The 19,277-nt window shown below is 40.0% G+C and overlaps 1 long non-coding RNA gene across 1 annotated transcript in view; it reads right to left on the bottom strand.

Moving 5' to 3' along the window:
* LOC133020827 (uncharacterized) overlaps window positions 1-19,277 on the bottom strand; it is a 40,175-nt gene that overhangs the window by 3,984 nt on the left and 16,914 nt on the right. The window contains exon 3 of the long non-coding RNA XR_009682945.1: window positions 1,681-1,738. This is a non-coding gene — a long non-coding RNA (uncharacterized LOC133020827). The remainder of the gene's footprint in view (window positions 1-1,680; window positions 1,739-19,277) is intronic.

Raw genomic sequence — 19,277 nt, forward strand, 5'->3', positions numbered from 1 at the left:
GTTAGCCTGACATCTACTTTGACATCCCCTCGAAATGGCTGCAGTTAGTGTGGAAAAAAAACAAAAAATCACTTCAGACTCGGAGTGAATGATTAATCGTTTTCATTTCACAGGAAATAGGAGCAGCGCTGCTGACTGGATGGATGTGGAGATAAGACGCCTGAGTCCAGAACGAGAGGGAGGTGAGACATTTACCACAAATTGGATGTGGTCGCACACACACAGCTTTCAAAACAAGTCCAGGAATAAAGCCTCTTCTGCTCGAGGTATTTCTGAGGGAAAATGAACATCTGCTGCTTTTGTGCTGGGATGTTTTGTTTACGTGGGTTCTACTTGGCTCGAGTCTCCGGCTGCAGAACTGAAGGAACATGATGAGAAACGTTCGTGTTGCACATTCACATGTTCGGTTTCCAGTCAGTGAACGTGCAGATTCACACAGACTCATGCACAACGCGGAAGAAGGTCTGTCGATTAAACATGTCGCAAAAAAGCTTCAGAGCTCTGCGTCAAACTTTAGTTTTTACAGAATTAAATTAACAGAACTGACTGATCTCTCCTGTAAACTCTGTCCACAGACTTTAGTCACATGAACCCCAGTTATCAAACCATTTCCTCCGCCCACGACGACGTGATCACACTTAAATAATCCTGATGAAGGTGTGAACTTCCTTTCAAACTACAAACATGGCGTCCAGATGTCATATGCGAGTGCAGAGCTGCATCATGTGAATGTTTCTAAAGTCTTCATCAGCTGCTCTCACACTCTGTTCCCTCATGAGGCCGCGATGCCATCAGTATTGATCACTGAGCAATGATTGGACGAGTTGCACTTTAGCTGATTAATCTGCCGCGGCCGCACTCAGTCAGTCGACCAACACGTGAGAGAGACACTAAAAATTCCAGAGAGAAGAGGATATGACAGATTTGTTGTCATGGAGAAGCTTGTAATCTGCATTGTTTGTTTCTTATTTACTGTTTATTCATATTTTACTGTATTGGAAAACATCTTCACCTTCATCTTAAAAAAGCTCTCAGGTGCTAGCGCACTAGCATGTGTTATGAATGTAATGGTCAAAAAGTCTAAATATCTGATCAATGTAATTATTGTTATAACCTTTTTGCATCATGACCACAGGTAACTAAGATATTTTAAGATCCTCTCTTTAAGATTAAATATTACTGCAATAGAGATGGACACTGACACTGAGTGAGCAATTATCACTACATTATATTTATTAGACACTAAATGTCGTCAAGGCAGATTTCACAAAATGTTTTTTATAGATTTAAGACCTCGACAGGGCAAGTGAATTATTTAACCTGATGTTTGATATGTTCTGATAAAAGAGAAAAACCACAGAAAGTCAACTTGATCGAGCAGCTGTCGGAGAAATGACATCAGAGGAATTACTGGGAAATTAGATTTAGAGCTGAAAATGAACAGAGAATAAAAAAGACAAATAAAAAGCCACATTTACTGCAGCTCAGCCGCTTCCTATGTTTGCAGTGTTTAAAAAGCTTCATTACAAATATCAACCTGTAAATCCATCTCTCATTGTCTCTCATTATCTCGCCTGTGAGACCACCATGGAAATGACGGGGATTATGTGAGATAAACATAAACACGGCACTGATCGGACGGCCGAAGCGTCCAGTAGTTAACAATATGCAAACACCTACCAGATGTTCTCGGTGGTTTCCCCCCAGCCTCGACGTGGTGGAAACCTGCACGTCACACCTGCAAAAGAAAGAAATCCAAGTCTTTATCTTTTGCCTCATGACAAATAACAACAATACAAAATAAAGTAAAAGAACCAAAGTCCCAAAAAAGGCTAGAAATTGAATTCATGAAGTCGGTAGTCTCAGTGCTTTTAGTTTTTCTATCTTAAGGAGTATTTTAATATCCTTCCCTGCATTTATCTGAGCTGCTTTCATACACAAACTCCGAACATTATTATTATTATTATTATTATAAGCGTCAGGGTCGAGTAGCAGGAGACAGGACTTGACATTTAGCTGCAGAAAAGTGCAGTCGTTTTGTTTACAGCACATTGACACCGGAGCCGGGTCTTATTCTCAAAAGCTCCCAGATCCAAGATAAAATCAGATAATCCTGCATTAGTCCCATAACAGAGACACTTGCTTTGTTACACAGGAAAGTCAAAGATATCTCATTGTCTCTGTTAGTTGTCCTCTTCGTCTTCTAGGTGTACGGCTCCCATTTATCATCCTAACATATTTGTATTTTCTCTGGACACTCTCTTGGTGTGCTCTCACATAGGCTTAAGTATCCGACTCAGACGTTTGCATTCTCACATTCAGCCTCTCTGGAAAATGTGCAGAGTTCACTGTACATCTGAAAACAGCTTTGGTGTCATGGATGTAAATCACTTTGATGATTTTTATTAGATGATTCCAGTATAAAAGCACCTGTGCTCTGATTTATGAAGTCAACACCAACTGAAGCTTCAACAATGAAAGTCTGTGTACAGAAGTGTTTTTTGTACCTAATTCATGGATCCATGTATAAGTTTGCACGTGATACTAAATACTTTGACCCTCATTCACCCACTTATTATTGTATTATGTATTAATGTTTGATGTAACTCTATGTTGTTCTTGTCTTAGAGTTACTACATGATTTGAGTTGCAACCTTTATGTTATGTTGTAACCTAATTTCCCTCTGATATTTTGATGATCATTTTCTTATGCGTGTTATGAAATCACACTGTTGTATCACACTCTGACTCTCGGTATGAATGGTGCAAAGCCTGTGCGGCGGTCGGAGGAACACTCAGTACGCTGCTGTTGAGAAATATCCGTTTCCATGCTGAAACACAGAGATTTTCTCAGAGAAAACCGAAATAACAATTCCAGAGAAATTTTCTTTCTCTGCCGAAGCCCCTGTCACGTAACTCGGTCATCTCACATGTGGTTACCACTGAGAGACGCTGGATGACTACACCTCGTTTCATATTTAAATTAAGCGTACAAGCCAAATCTCTTATATAGAGTCACACAATTTATAGTAATTGTAATATGTGGGATATAATTTCAATTTCAAAAATTTAGCAAATAGAAAAATCATTCAGAATGCAAAGAAATAAATCTGGATTAAATCTGGATGGTAGAACTTTAAGTTTAAACAAGGTCACTCACAGGACTGGAATATTCTCCGGGATCAAACCCATCCAGTCAAACTAAATGAACCCTCTGATCTTTCTACATGTTTTACCGTCACAGGAGTTTTGTGTCTCATGATCTTTCTATGTCACAGTTCACCGGTGTGTGTGAGAATTTGTTTGACACATGAGACAATGTCTGAAAAACCGTCCCACACAGCAGACAGATGCAAAGCGGCCTTTGTGTGGGCGGTGTTTTGACTAAACCTGGAGTCTGTACGCGCGTGTGTGTGCAGCAGACACAAGGTAAAAGAGGATATAGGGGGGTGATCAACTGTTAATCAGGCTTCGTCTCTTCTCTTTAAATTGCAACAGTAATTTAACTTGGGTTCGTCACTGACACATACAACATCCTTTCCACCAAATGTTTGTGTAAATTTGTTCAGTTGTCTTTGTGTCATCTTGTTCACAAACAAACACACAAATGGACCGGGGGTGAAAACACAACCTCTGTGGCTGAGATCCAATAATTTTTTAATCTATAGATCTATGATATAAGAGAAACTGTAATAAAAAAGATTATGTTACAAAACAGGAGCTGGGGTTCTACAAGACAGAAAATGGAAGATGTAACTGGAGCCTCGAGACACTTAAGTTACACAACTTTTTATAGCCCCCCCACTGGGTAAACAGAGAGAGAGAGAGAGAGAGAGAGAGAGAGAGAGAGAGAGTGAGAGAGAGAGAGAGAGAGAGAGAGAGGGATGAGGTTCTGAACAATGCAGTGGAGAACGATCAGAACATCCTGTTACTCCTGTTTTTTAACATGTTGAGCAAGACACAGGAAAGTTTGGGGGATGTAGACCGACGACAGGAAGCAACATGGCTCCGACTTAGTCACCCCCCCCCCCAGGTTTGATTACAAAGGTTTGATGGGAGTGATGCGCAAATATGTATAACTTAAACTACCGTCCCCAGACCAAAATAGCCCGTTGGCTTGTAAACAACGCGGCTTCAAAAAGGAAGTGAGAGGTTTAATATCAGTGAAACAGGGAAAATCCAACACGTTCTCCATTCTCAGTGAAACGTGGACATGTAACCGAGGCTGTGATGCAGCGTCAAAGAAACAGAACTGAGCTGAGGAAATGAAATGGGGTCAAAGAGTAAATATGAAGTTCTTCAAATTGAACAACAAAACATATATGAAAGTATTTCCTGATGAGTCGCACATGTCGGTCGTGTGTCAGCCCACACCTGTAGAACGCTGTAGGTGCTAATTAGATAAAACAGGTCGTTAAGGTGAAGCTCTGTCGTCAGGGGCTCGTCTGTCATCACTGTCAAATTGACATTTCAAACACACGCAGCCTCCGAATTGTTCCGAGGTACAATGAATATGTTGATACTCGTCAGACATGCAGGTCTTTACACACTAAATCATTTTGAAATGTAATATTCTATTAAAAAACTGTGACTGTTACTGTTCATCTGGACTTTGACTCTCCAGAGATGTTTACATATATTATAAGACAACACAGATGCTACATGACACATTTAAATATCTTTTTAACTTAATCTACAAAAAAACTGAGCCAAGTAAATTCATGATTCCTACTCATTGAAATATTCTTGGTATTTATTTAATTTAGAATATTAAATTAAAGTAAAAATCATCTGAAAAGTTTATATTATGATTCTTATGATGGGTTAAAAGAAGAAAAAGTGAAAATGAACCGAATCAAGTGACAAAATCAGACTTAAAAAATATCCAATTTACATCATCATCCAGATTCTGGTCGTCACAGAAAAGTTGTAGAATCTTTACTTAGATCAACATTCACACATTCAACGGTAATTGCAATCTTCTGCTAAAACTAGTTATTTATAATAATTAATTATTTATTCAGAAGAGCCTGACAATGAGACAACATGAATACACTTTATTCGGTCAGATACACTTTTATAAGGTCAATGATGAGAAATGTTTGTTTTACTTTGATGGGTTTCGTCACCTTGTTTTAAAATGTGACGACTACAACAACACAAATAAATGCTATTACAAATATTTGTCTGCACGTGCAAAATGTGTACCCAACAGGCTTTAACATGTTCTCTTACACCCGTTAAAAATAAATCCGATACCACGCTCCCGCAGCCGAGACTGAAACAAACCACCCCCGAACACGTGAAACCTGTGACAAGCAGAACAACACGCTGCTGTGATTAATATCTCACTTCAGTCACATGAATACCTGACGAGTAACTCGACCCCCCCCCCCCCCCCCCCCCCGCAGGACTGAGACGCTAATATTTTGTCATGGGACAGTAATATCGAAAAACAGGAGCTGAAATGAAGACGAGAAAACACAATAAATGTGTTTGTGTGTGAATTTCAGTTTCAAGAGGCTGAAATTAAAGGCTCAGGTAAAACTGACTTTTACATAACTCCATAAATGAGTCCAGACAAAGTGAAATTGGCAGCAGCAGCAGCGTGGTGGACATCAGAGAGTGTTTGATGCATCAACATGAATCTCAGGTGCAGTGAAGTGCTGACACAGAGAACCGAGGCCTGAACACGACGCAGCGACTGAAAGACCCGATCAGACCTGGTTCTAATCCCCCGATCACAAGTGGCCGGTGCTGAGTATGTGTGTTCACACCTCAGCATCAGAGTGAACGTGTGATCGGATCCCACTTCCCTGTTCTACACGCAACACGTGTGTCATCTGTGTTAGTTAAGACCAAATGATGTAAGGTCGATATTTGGGCCACCAACAAATCAGCGTGTGGGCTCAGATAAGAGTAAGTTCAGTTTATGGTGAAACTACAGCGGGTCAGAGGACGGCAGCTGAGTTGTTCCTTCACATGTTCCCAGGATGGATTCACGTTCACACTGCTCAACGGCTGTGGACAGGTGTGATTGGATCTATATCTGATCTGAGTGCGTTCACACCTGAACTTAGAGCCGTCCACTTGGGATCAGATCACAGAAACCTCATGTAAATACCAGGTAAAAAAAATAAATCGTTTTCACTGGAAACTCCTAAAAAACATCACAGATGTGAACCAACATTATGAGCATTTATGAAAGTGAAGATATGAGATAACAAAGCTTTCACAGAGCTCAGTGATGACGGAGCAGTTGTTCTCTTTCTTTCATGTCAGGTTTTCATTGTTGTGTGTTTGTCTCTTTTTAGAAAGATCACACAAAAACTACTGAAACCGCTTCTCTTGAAACTTAAATCTTAGAGCGGATTCATGAGAAGATGTTGTCTTTATGAAAAAAATCAGGCATATGTCGAATTATATCTATTAAAACATGAAATCTGGACTTTATGAATAAAAATATGTATTTTTTCAATTACTCTACAGAAACATATTTATAGAACCTGCCACAGCGACCAGTGAGGATTCAAAATCTTTCAATATCTAGTATTTTCAGAGATATATCAAGATAGATCCAGGATTTTTCCCCCTTCTACCTTTATTTTCACGTGCATATACAAGACAAGATAAAACTACTTTGTGTTTGCTCTGTTCCCCCCCATTCAGCTTCAATGAAAACAAGTGGTGGTTTCAACCAGAAGTGATTGTTCAACCTTTACGTCTTTAAAAAGTCATTTAAAGAAGTGTAAGGCGTACACTGCAGGAAATAAAATAAATAAAAGGCTAAATAGTAACATCCTAATTTGACCTAAAAGTTTATTTAAGTTTTAACGTTACTTCCTTCTACAGGCTCAACTGCAGCTGAGATAAAAAATAAAAAATCTGGTTCATTTAGCAACTTCTATTTTTCTTTCTTTAAAAAACGTTTCTGTCTTTACTGAACCTAATATGTACAAAAGATCAACAACATAGTGAAGCTAAAACACACCAGGCCGACCCTCTAGGTTCCTGAAACTGGGAGAGGAGCCGCCCACAGAGCATCAGGCCTGCACTGGGTGAGGCTGACGGTAACTGAAACAGCTTCTCTACGTGCTGCTGTCACCTCGGTGGTTATCTTGAAAAAAAAAAAAAGAAGCCTGAAATCTTGTCATGTGCTTCAAACACCGATAAACAATCTCTGATTTGAATGTGTAAATGTCACCTGGGACAGATGATGAACAGCGAGAAGAGGGAACAAGCTCTCACCACACGTGCGCTCAAATAAACACACACTCAGGGTACAGGACATGCAGTACAGGTGACCCAGCTTCACACACACATTAAGGAATCTGTGTCTGATGTGGGTGTAAAATAAGTAATATAAAAACATCCATCCCTTTAAAATACAGAAACAAACATCACTCTCACCTACGGTCAGTTTAGACTCTGTGCTTCAACCAACACAAACACGGGGGAACATGCTAAAGAACATGTAATAACAGTTTTATGTGGGTCAATGCAAAAGCAGACATGAAACACATCTAGGCCTCATGTTCCTGCACATGATAAAAACATTCATATCAATAATAGCACAACAAAACATGCACACATACAAAATACAAACACAGACACAACCCACATATGGACAAAAAAACTGTATGTTCACACAGAGCTGCAGTGTAGACAAATCCTGCACAAGTACACACACAAACACAAACACACACAAACACACACACACACACACACACACACACACACACACACACACACACACACAAGCTTGGTGTGTTGGTATTAGCACAAGCAAAAACAACATTAACAGCTATTACATATACTTACATGCACTCACACTGTTAACACACACATTGTCTACAAAGACACATGATGTGCAAAAGACACAAAGACCCATGATGAGAACTGAACGTATTGTTTAGAGTCTAGACAAATGCTCTGTCACACACACACACCGGTACACACACACACACAGTTAAATTCTTAAAGCCCCTAAAGCAACCAAAAACAAACCACAAACACACTAATAACACATGCAGTCATTATGTCCACACAAATATATAAAATATTAAGAACACACACACACACACACACACACACACACACACACACACACACACATATGTTCATGTAGCACATACTGCACATACAGATCAGTGCTCATTCACAGCCCAACAGATACAAGTATAGCCGTATAAATACACACACACACTCTTACACACGGAACAAGTTAGTGATTAGTCAAAGTGATGCCACCCACACGGACCCACACTGCCTGACTGAAACCATCAACATGTTTTTATTTACTTATTGTCTCGTTCTAGATCAGAGAGACCCAACACACTCACACACACACACACACACACACACACACACACACACACACACACACACACACACACACACACACACACACACACTGTCTGACATTTAATATCTTAAACTAACATCTGCAAACATTTTCACTCAAGTCCCAAATGAGAGTTATCAGAAATATGGTGAGGACAAGTCATGTTTACAATTAAATAAATAAAGTAAATTAGCTCTTATAAGTTAGTCTGTAATTAGTTTCCCTAAACTTAAAATTAAATACTGAAGGGATCATTTAACCAATTTACTGGACTGTAATTTAAAAAAACTGTTGTAATAAAATCAAGACAAAATAAAAAGAAGGCTAAATAGTTATTAAACTTGATATTGAACTTGATTAAAATATCAAACTGCATTAAGGTCATAAGCCGAAGCAAAGACAGTCAATACCACTACACTCAATTCATAATCAGAAAATTCTCCTCAACAAAACATCTACTACGATGAATCCAAGTCAAAGTCGGTATTAATCTCAGTCAGTAAAGATAAACAACTGCTGCAAGAACCTGCAGTGAAATATCCAACGACTCATTTTGAAACTGCTCGACTGAAAACACAACCCGAGACGAGATCGAAGCCTCAGCGAGGAGCGAGATGTGAGACGGAAAAAATTCTAAAAGTGACGAAAACGCTTGAGTTAAAAGGTTTAAATGAGAAAGAGATGAGTCAAAGTGAGGGTTTATATATACGACTAAATTACTACTCTTAGTATTAAACAGCAGGATATTCACAGCCTGACAATATCGAGTTAACCTCATTTCACTCTCTTTTTGTTCTTTTTTTTAACATGCATTTGCAGAAAAGGTTAAAAGATTTTTTTCCAGACGAAACTGAGTGGGTTGTCAGAGAACCGAACACTTCAACAAGGCAAATTTCCCCCGATGCTCTGGTAATATTATCACTCCAAAGCATCATGGTTTCACTTTGACTTATGGATTTATTTATAAGAAGAAAACAAGCCTGACACCAAATAACACGACACACGGCCTCAGGTTGGAGTTTAAATGTCCCAGATGAACTTGGGTATGTTAAAGTTAGAAATAGAAACAAAACATCTCATGTTAGATTTTTTGCTTCTGTCTCAATATGAGAAATTAATTCATAGATTAAATGTAAAAAATGAGGCATTGCTCATATTAAAGGGGATTTTTTTTAATGTTTAGATAAATTCTTTTAACTTATCAGGAAATAAATCCCTTTGAATCTAAATGGAATTAAATTTTGCCATAAATGTTCTTAGATAAGAGAGTGTTTCAGTGCAGCATCACACTTTCAGGTATTTAGATCGTAGCATAAAAAGAGAAGAACCGTTTAGCTGCAGTCCGCCCACGAGTCACCTTTAAAGGATCGTCGATCAAAGTCATTCTCACTCTGAGGCAGTTTCACTATTACTGCTCCTTTTATTTATTAAAAAACACACACACACAAAAAACCTTTCAGCACAAGTGTGGGTTTTAATAATTACTTTGCATTCTCTCCGCGGCCGACATCGACTCTTGAACTCTCTTTGTCACACACACACACACACACACACAGATACACACACACACACACACACACACACACCCTGAGGAGCGTTCAGGGGCCTGCGACACATCAGCAGCCTCCGACAACAATTTTCTAGCTTGCAACAAAACCAGCAAACACAAAGTAAAATTGGAAACTAGATGGACAATTTTTCCCCACACGACAGAGACCAAGTTCATGTCTGTGGGACGCTAACAGCCGTCCCTGGAGGCGATCCCCCCCACTGTCTTGTTTCCCTCCTGAAAATCATGACACAGCCCAGCACGGCTGCGCCACCTCAAAACTAAAGTGGGGACAGATCTGGCGTTTTACTCGACATCTTTCTACTATCAAAATTAGTCAGAGAGCAGTAGAGTAGATGTGGAGGCTTTGATGCGATCAGTGAGCGTTTCAAAGAGTGAAAAGGAAGCTGAGAGGAAGAGAGAGCCGTGGGTAGGAGAGCTGAAATCTGCTTTTTCCTCTTTCTCTGCCGCTGAAAGTTTGAAGTCGAAAAAGGGGAGAAAACAGAAGAGAAACAGGAGAGAACAAAGAAGGGAGATTGAATAAAGAACCTCCACAAATAAAAGCAATTGTAATCTCAATAACTTCTGCTTTATAAATAAGTCAAACTAACTTAAAAACTGTCTTTGTTTGGATTTAGATTTAGAGCTCAAATTTGCCTGCCTCTATTTTTTCTGCTACTGACATTTTAAATGTAGTAAAACATGCAAAAAAATAAGAGAAGCAGAAAATAAAATAAAAAAGAAAAGTGTTGTTGATTTATTAAAAGGGTAAAACTATTCCAAAAAGGAGGGTTTTTATGTATATGTTATGTAAGTATTCTCTTGTGACACTAAATGTTTTGAAGCAGAAACAAGAGAATAGAGAGACAGAGAGAGACAGAGAGAGAGAGGAAAAAGATAAGAAAGAGAGAAGAAAGAGGGAGAGACGTGTTGGTTGAGCTGTGGTGCGTGTTGCAGATTACAGCCCCGACCGAGCGGAGGAGTGAGGGAGGCTGCAGACGAAGAACGAGAGTCCGTAGGAGAGCTGTGGCCTAAAAGCAGCCGACTCCATTTTGAAGTGAGATGTGAAAACGACACCACCCTCTGTTGAAAGTGTTGAAGTGAGACGAGCGGTTTCAAAGAGGCCTCACACTCACACACACACACACAGACACACACACAGAAACACACACACATACACACACACACACTTACTGAACTCAAGATAACAACCACTCCATGATATATACAATATTTCTGCTTGTTAGAATTTAAGATTTATGCAACCATGTGGCATCATTTTTTCAAATAATCAAACAATAAATACATCTCAGTGTTTCATAGTGAGCTGAGTGAGATCTGGATCATGTGGTGTTAATTATCTAATCAAGTGGTTTGAACTGAACTCATTGTGACTAATAGAGAGAGATATGGGTCATGGAAGTCACCATTACGATTTACCTTTATTTATCCTCCATAGAGAAAATTCACAGATGACACAGCAGCAGGAGAAAGTAGCAGCGAAAGGGGAATATATAAAAATAGGAATAAAAAAAGGAATATATACATAAAAGTAAAGACAATGGTGTATATATACACACAAGGCTGTCAAAACTGTGCAATATACAGGGATTCAAAGTTGTGCAAAATGTGCAGCACTTCTTTCCTGAGATGGAGTTTTCAGTTGCAGTCTAATGGCCGATGGCACGAGGCTGGATGAGTCCATATCAGTGAGTGTTTGCAAGTTTGCGCAGTTTGAATTTAAGCGACAGAAATAAAGATTCATCTGTTCTTCTCTGCAGTGCCTCTGAAAATCTGTCATTTTTACCGGTAAATATATTTTCTGTCTGTCCATCTGCTGAATGATGCACTGATCAGTGTTCATTTGGTTTTTGTGTAGTTCTCCAGTCGATGTAGCTTTGAACCCAGATCCATCAACAAGCTCACACACGTACCCCCCCGTCCCGTCCCGTCCCGTCCCCCCTGTGTATCATTCAGACAGATTTCCATTCGTCCTGAAGCAGATCGGACTCCACATCTATAATATATTTAACACTTTCTCACCCAGTTTCATAGTTTGACAGCTTGAAGTCTAAAAGAAACAATCCAGAACTCGTTATTATTCTTTTTATTAAAAGGTATTAAAAATGAAACACGACAGAAGCACTCGTTCTTATGAGCGCAGTGAAGCGTTTAGAATCAAACTCCCACACCTCCCACTCTCTTCCTATATGCAAAGTGGGGAAGGATCTAGAAACAATCAGGCCTGAGGTTACGAAACGTTTTATCATGTGACGGATTAGTGGAGAGGACTCGATCGGCCTCGATATCACCTGCTGATATTCACTCGGCTCCGCCTTGTGTTCCCAGTTGTTACCAGTTTACCACCAACAAACAAACACTGGAAAAGTTATCAACAAGAATAAGAGCAACAAAAATAAATTGCCTGTGAAATGACAGTAAAATCTCTCTGCTTGACATTAAGTGTGTCGACTTAAATTAACAAACACTATTAAAGTATTTACATTTGAAACCTGGATTTTTTTTCTGGACAAGTAGGAGGTGAAGTGAAAACATGTCCTTTAAACGTTAGCACCTTTTTTTTCTTCTCCCAATAGCGTGTGTGTGTCTGTTTATCAATTTGTACATCGCAAAAAAGTGTGTGTGTGTGTGTATGATTGTGTGTATGCATTTGTGTGTCGGTGGCATTCAGACAACGTGCTGTCCTTATGTGAAAGACTGCAAACCTCCCACGGCCTGGGAGAAGTCAACCACAAGTGGGAGAGGACACAGACGCACAAACACAAACACACACACACACATATATATTCACACGCGACACACACACGGGTGTAAAAACAATTTCTGTCAATATCTACGTTTGAAAAAACCTTATTCAACAAGTGATACAATCTTTCATTTCTGCAAGAAGATTAGAGCCAGTAAAACAACGCAAGACAAAAATACAGTTTGAAGTTAATTTACATTTGACGCTGGATGATTTCATAGCAATAAAGAAAATGTAACTTTAAAGATTACAATTACTGACAAATTGACCCTGATGGGGAGAAGACTGCAAATGTTATCTCTTATTTCTGAGGAAACATATTAATTTACTTTTAAAAGGTACATATTGAGAGCTTCTCTCAGGTGCTGGTACTTTTCTCTCTTGTTTGAATTGTTTGATATTTCATGTGATCTGCTGTTTTCTCACAGTTTGTGAATAAGACTCAGTAATTATGCAGATGTACTGATGACTTTCCTGTGGTTCTCAGGTCACAGGGCTGAGGAGGTAAGAGGCGCGGCTCAGTTCTCACTCAGCAGCCAAAACATTTAAATTTACTGTACTTTCCTATAGTGGTGAACCACAATGTAACTGAGAACAAACACAAAAACCTGACAACAAACGGATGAATATGTGAGTTTCAGAGAAGAGCTCCTCATTAAACCCCCCCCCAGCATCAAAGAGCCACTCAGCTGTTGACCGTCGCCGCGTGCCCTGACGCAGCCGCGGTGAAAGACGTGTCAACAGTGTCGGATCACGCTTCACAGCTACACAACTACACAACGCACAGTAAGACAACACGACTACAGCTGGACTCTGAAATCTAAAAGTTTGCTGTGCATCAGAACCAACCTGTGGAATTGTAAGAAAACATTGATTCAGGGAAAGCAGATGGAAACAACATCAGGAGCTAAAACTGTGTCGTATACACACGAGTGTCGTTACACACTGTATATGTGTAGCATATACAGTGTGTAACGACAACAAGGGGATTCAGGTCCGCTACAGCTCGTCATGGGGGGGCTTCAGTCGTATAACTAGTGCAGAGTGATGCACTCTTCATACGTAAAACAAGGTGATGACAAATGACTTAACTTAGGGAAACTATACATCCTTTTTGTGTTACTTTAAAATAAGTACTTTGTGTTATCCCATGTGATGAGGATGTCATGTATCTGTTATCAGTGTCTCAGTTGTCACGTTATGTGGCTTTCTGTCATTGACCTAACCAGGGTGGCAGAAAACACAACAACAAAAAAGAACACACACCGACAAATGAGAACACACAATTGAAATATCCCAAAACACAATGAGTTTTGGGTGTTTTGTGATTCGTTCTTGTGCTTTGTAAAATGTCGTCTTGTTGTTTCATTTGTCGTCATGTTTACCTTTTTGCCGTTTTGTGATTTCTTGTGGCCTGACTTTTTAAAATGGAAACTCTAGCTGTCGGACCTGCACTGTGACAGACTCACTTCCTGACAAACAGACATGATGGTGACACGGTGCCCGAACCAGCCTGAAGCCTTTTCCATGCATGAAGCTTCCCGGTATGAAAAGATAACAAAGCCTCAGTTTATCTCTGCACAGACGTTTCTTAATAAAAACCCTTCACTCACTGTCTCTTTGTGATCTGATACTGAAGCTTCGAGACCAATTCACTATTACAGCTTGACGTCTGTCTATAAAATGTCAGAATCTGTAAATTTGAAATAGATTTAGAAGCATTGACATCATCTTGACTTCTATAACTATCTGATTCTTGACCCAGAAGCAGCTTTGACTAAACTCTGAGTAATTCTTGTTTTTACTGAGCCTCAAAGGCCACAGACTCTTCTCAACCCATCCGTCATTTGAAATGTAAACACGAGAACAGTGGTGGCTTTGTGGTGAGTTCTGCATCATTCACAAAAGACCAATTATCCAGTCCACCGTTTGAGAGCGGTGATAAAACACTTCTTCTCTGTGGAGGACATGTCTTCTCTGCCAGGTTGCTGCCTTCCAGTTCAGTCCTCTCATATGGTGTCTTTAATCAATCAAAGATGCTTAAAAAGAAATATGATAAAAAGTGGAACCAAAATAAACCCTCCTCAAGCTGCAGATGCCATGTTAGTCAGCGCTCGGGTCGGTCCTCCTCTGCCAGCTGGCAGCGGCCTCGGCAATTCAAAGCGGCGCAGAGATAAATCAGGATGGCAGCTCCAACTGAATTAAGCCTCATGTTATTTGCTCAGCCGCAGCGAACAGACCAGTTGTGTTTCACGCTGCCGTCTGTCTCATCCTCAGAGTCCCTGAGGACAAACATTAGCCGGAGACGAGAGCGGGTAGAGACCCAGTGGACGGAGGACGACATGTGGGACAGAACTCAGGAGGCGTTGTATGGAACCACAGCTAAACATCCAACGTCACTGAGGACTATTTGCATCGAGCTTTGTCTTTAGCAAGTTTATCTGCTTCTCCCTGCACATGCACAGCAGTTTGAACACAGCCAGGTTCCCAGAGAAGCAGTTTGTGAAGAGGAGAGTTGAACACAAGCACGTATTTAGCGTATTTGTCTATTTGGTCGTGTTGTGTGTATTCCCACTGCACGTGTGTTGCCAAATTGATGAGGTTGTTTTGCTCTGAGCGTTAGGGCAACCGTAGTTTCTCAATCTTTTCTGTTTCTGTTGTCAAACGATAAAAAAAGAATGAAGTAGTCAACGAAACGTGGTTCTTCAAAACTATATGTAACCCAGCAGCCACAATTAAAAAACAAATTTTATATTAGCGTCATCACCAAAAATCCAAGGTTTCAGACAAAGAGAACTAGAGAATGTCCGTTCACGTCTTTGTCAGCTCTCACATGGAGAAGTGAGGCTGCAGAGGAAGAGCCGGCGTGTCGACCACAGGACGACACCGGTGACCCCGTGCAGCCGGAGGTAGAAATACAAGCTGGAACAATGGACAACAATAGAGCTTATGAGACAATTTTAGTTTGTATTGATCAGAAACTTTCAAGGTACAGTATCTCTGCATTTTTTCGAAATAAAAACACGACCTGAAGCATAAATAGAGCACAAATGTGTTTATGAACATATGTTAGGAATGAAAAATATCATCATATAGTGTAGTAATGTATTAACGTTTTTAACCAATTAGATAAGAAACACTATCTACAGCTGCAAGATTAACAAATCCTCTGTCATTTAACGTGTTAATATTGTTGTACATTATAACAATATGAACAAGTTAGCATTAGGGTATATACAGTGTGTGCAGGCTGCATGCATCACCGCTCATATTAATCTACACGGCATCAAACCCACACACAGACAAACTCCACTCCCTCCCACTGCAGATTAAAAACACATTTCTTACAGATCATAGATTTAAATTCTAGTAATTATGGTTTTGTTTGGTTAAATTGTGTCATAGAGATCCAGCGCAAAGTAGTTTACAGCAAAATAACTTTGACACGGTTTGTGACTGCTGATAAATGTGTGAACTCTGTTTTTAATTAAATTCTTCTAATCTTTTCTTCCTCAGAAGTGGTAAACATGATAGAAAATGATGTGAAAGTCCAGTTCAGGATGAAAATTCAGAGTTCTGCTTTAGTGCCGCGGCGTCAGATCAGATAAAAGAGCTGTGAGCTCGTAAACCTGCGCTGGAACACATGATCTCTCCACCTCCAACGAGCCGATTGTTCCCTCACACGCCACGGGTGACATGTGACGGGTGGGGGGGAAATCCATCACAAGGGTTTCTCATAAATAAACAGGTGACGAGCGGCCAGGTAGTGAGCGTGTTCCAGGAATGTGAAAACACCTCAAAACAAAACATATTTACTCTGATTCTTTTTTATCTCGCAACTTCTGAAAAGCTGAACCAAGAAGAGGTTTTGTGGCTTTTAGGCGATGATGCTTTACTATTCAGGGAGGCGTGTTCGACAGGAGACATCAGTGTGGCTGACATTTAACGTGTGTGTGTGTGTGTGTGTGTGATTCTGTGTGTGTGGGTGTTTGTGTGCCATCTGTTGTACCAAACAAAGCCCACACACTTCAAGTCTCATCACTCGAATCATCTTTCTCTCCTTGGTGATGAAGCACCGTGCGCTGGTTTCTCATCACCTGACGACAACACTTATGAACAGATTATTGTGGAGCTGATTAATTATCAATTACCAAATATTTCCATCACAGATGATTGTGAATGATATTTTTAAAGCAGGATTCACTGGTTTATTTGGTGTTTAACTGAACTAATATGTTTCTGTATGTGAGTCCTGTCCATGTTCACTCATGTATCTCCAAGGTCTATGTTTATATTATTCTTCCAACTTGTATCGTAGAAGAATTGCTCCAACTTGGTGATGTGGTCATAAATAAATTATTCTATAAAGCTGGATTTTAAAAGGAGATCCAGTCCTAAAATACAAACCGAATCAAAAGATGTAATTTTTTGACATTTTACACCAATTACAAAAAACCTAATATAAATAAACAACATGTCCATTGATCAAGAAAACAACTGGTACAAATATATTCCAACTAAAAGTCTTTGGATCTCAACTGACAAACAGAACTGAACAGATGTGATTTATTTGATGTACTTACTGCTGATTGTGACAAGTTTACTGAAAACTTGTAAAAGTAGCTCACAAGCTAACACACTATCAAACAGCACAGGAACAGCTAACTGCAGGTTTACTAGCCAATAAAGACAAATACTCTTAAAATACACTTTAAAAACATGCAGATTAACCACTTTCCACTGAAATACATCAACACAATTGTGTCAGGGAATCCTCTGCACACAACCGAGTGATCAGAGCACAGAGATCGACCCGCTCACACACTCCTGCAGATTTCTGCCTGTTTTCAGACCCGTGCACAGTCACAGGCTGATGTTTCCAGCTGTTTGCAGGATTCAAATGACACTTTCTCTTGATGTGAACGTTCAAAGGTCGCGCTCGTGGGCTCTAAAGGTCACGTTAGCAACACGTGTGACATCAGGAGACGTGGAGGAGCTGCAGCGAGGCGGTTACTACACTGACTGGCAGAAAATCACTCCAGGCACTGTTCACGGATGCAAAGATATGCATGTGTGTCTCTCCGCTGAAGGAAAACAGCCGGGAGTTCTTTGCATGTGCAGAAGGTTGAACCCGGAGATCAGATTTCTCCTCTGCTCTTTGGAATTTCTTCTTCTGCACTAAGTGATTAATTACTAATGATTAATCACTGATGAAAACAAAGTCTTCAAGTGTCAGGAATAAATGTAAGAGAACCAAACACATGGTCTCCGCATGTCTCCTGTCATGTTTAATAATAAATAATAATCAGTTTTATTAGTAGCTGCTGACACAGTACTTCTTATGGTAATGTTTATAGTAATTATAGTAATTAAGCTGTAGCAGTAGTAACATGAATAGTAGTAGTTGTAAACGTAGTAATAGAAATGTATTGATAGCAAGTAGTAGCAGTTTTATTATTACCAGACGTACAAAGCATCAGTTTCAGTGATGGTAATTAGTAATAGCTGTGGTCGTGCAGCTGCAGAAGCAGAAATACCAATATCACCAGCATCAATTCTTCCAGTGAGTCAGATTCATACTAAGTCAGAAAATTTCACATATACGAAACGAGTCTTAACTTCTCGACAGCTTCAGATTTCACAACACTGGAAAGGAACAGTGAGGTTAAAAGACCGAAATCACAGCACAACAAGTTATACACACACACACACACAAACACACACACACACACACACTCACACACACACACACACACACACACACACACACAGCAGATTTACACCATCTGTCAACATCCAAGTTCACCAGATGTTGAAAAACACCAGTGACACATTGTACGTTTGGTGTGTGTGTATGTGTGTGTGTGTGTGTGTGTGTGTGTGTGTGTGTGTGTGTGTGTGTGTGTGTGTGTGTGTGTGTGTGTGTGTGTGTGTGTGTGTGTGTGTGTGTGTGTTTGTGTGTTTGTGTTTGTGTGTGTGTCTATGTGTGTGTCTGTGTGGGTGTGCCAGGGCGACTTTACTGTGAAGAATCTCTCATATGTATCATGGTGGGAGCCTCGCCTGGTTTATTCCTGAAGCTTCACTGTGAGTCACTGAAACCTCCTCCTGTGATATAAACTTTTAATCTATCGACTTATTTATTTTACTTTTTATTTTTCTGTTTGAATAACCATACATCTACAGTTATCATGCTCTTCATTTCCATTATACCCCCAGGTGTGTTTTTAATGTTAAAGTTATTTATTCAACATCATCTCACATGGAGGCCTTACATAACCCGCTGCTCGCCAACGCATCAACATCCACACCTCACACACACACACGCACGCACGCACGCGCACGCGCACACACACACACACACACACACACACACACACACACACACACACACACACACACACACACACACACACACACACACACACACACACACACATACACTTGTTTCAGTGCCAAAAAACACTCCTCAACTGTTTTGGCCCAAACTCAATTATCTAACTCTTGGTTTTCCCCCCAAAATTTTGCCTCGTGCATTTTTCTTCTGGGGACATATCTGAATGACTGTGTGTTGGATGCTTGTATTCAAACAATGAAGAAACAAAAAAGGTCAATATTTC

This window comes from Limanda limanda, chromosome 15 (genome assembly GCF_963576545.1).
Source record: "Limanda limanda chromosome 15, fLimLim1.1, whole genome shotgun sequence".
Classification (NCBI taxonomy): Eukaryota; Metazoa; Chordata; class Actinopteri; order Pleuronectiformes; family Pleuronectidae; genus Limanda; species Limanda limanda.